This window comes from Vulpes vulpes, chromosome 13 (assembly GCF_048418805.1).
Source record: "Vulpes vulpes isolate BD-2025 chromosome 13, VulVul3, whole genome shotgun sequence".
Lineage (NCBI taxonomy): Eukaryota > Metazoa > Chordata > Mammalia > Carnivora > Canidae > Vulpes > Vulpes vulpes.
Window position 1 is genome coordinate 115,960,337 of NC_132792.1, and position 1,228 is coordinate 115,961,564.

General features: G+C 40.2%; 1 pseudogene; it reads right to left on the minus strand.

The window, feature by feature from the left end:
- Nucleotides 1-768: 768 nt before the first annotated feature.
- Nucleotides 769-1,228, minus strand: LOC140595077 (small ribosomal subunit protein uS8-like; annotated as a pseudogene).

Genomic DNA, 1,228 nt, shown 5'->3' on the forward strand with positions numbered 1-1,228 from the left:
CTGACCTCCCAACTCCTGGCAGTCACCTTTTCAAAGTTGCCTTAATTTCTGAAGAATATTTTCACTGGTTAGAGAATTCTAAGTTAACAGCATATTTTTTTCTTTCAGGACATAAGAGATTTTTTTTTTTTTAAGATTTTATTCATTTATTCACGAGAGATAGAGAGAGAGGCAGAGACACAGGCAGAGGGAGAAGCAGGCTCCATGCAGGGAGCCTGATGTGGGATCCGGTCCTGGATCTCCAGGATCACGCCCTGGGCTAATGGCAGCACTAAACTGCTGAGCCACCTGGGCTGCCCTGTATTTTTATAATTAACTGGATTCTCAGATTGTTTCAATGTCTTGGCTATTATCAATAATGCTGCAATGAATTTAAGGATACAGATACCTGTTCAAGATGGTGATTTCATTTCCTTTGGATATATACCCAGAAGTGCAACTGATAGATTAAATGGTAATTCTATTTTTAATTTTTTGGAGGCGTCTCCATACCATTTTCCCTAGTGGCTGTACCAATTTATATTGCTACCAACAGAACATAAGAGTTCCTCTTCTTCATATCTTTGCCTGCCTTTTTAAAAATTTGTCTTCATAATAATAGTCATTCTAACAGGCGCTTTTGACTTGCATTTCCCTGAGGATTAGAGGTGTTGAGCACCTTTTTGTGTATTTGTTATTCACTATATGTCTTCCATTTTTTTTACTGGATTGTTTGGGAGTTATTTTGCTATGGAGTTGTGTAAGTTCCTTCTATATATTTTTTTTTTTTTTTTGTCCATTGAGGCATTTTATTTGCACGAATGAATTACATCCCTAGAAAAAGAATCCCAGGATTTTCCCTCCTGTGTGTTTTCGTCTTGCTTCTTCATGGTCCATGATGCCAGCTGAGGTTGTCAGTACAATGAAACCAAACTGGCGGGATGGGAGCAGGTTATTCTGCCATTTTTCTAGATCTTTCAGTTGTACATCAAATCTGGGGCTGATCACTCCACACTTGTTTAACCTGCTTGTGAGGTTCACAACAATTTTCCCAGCTCTGTGATCATCGATGATTTCAAATTCGCCAATGTAACCATGCTTCATCATCACAGTGAGAAATCAGACGATGACTTTGGAGCATGGCCTGATAAGAACCTGGTGCTTGCCTCTCTCTTCAGCATTGTTGATGCTCTTGAGAGCATCTGCCAGGACGTTCATGCGCACCATTGTGGCGGCTCGGAGAGATGGC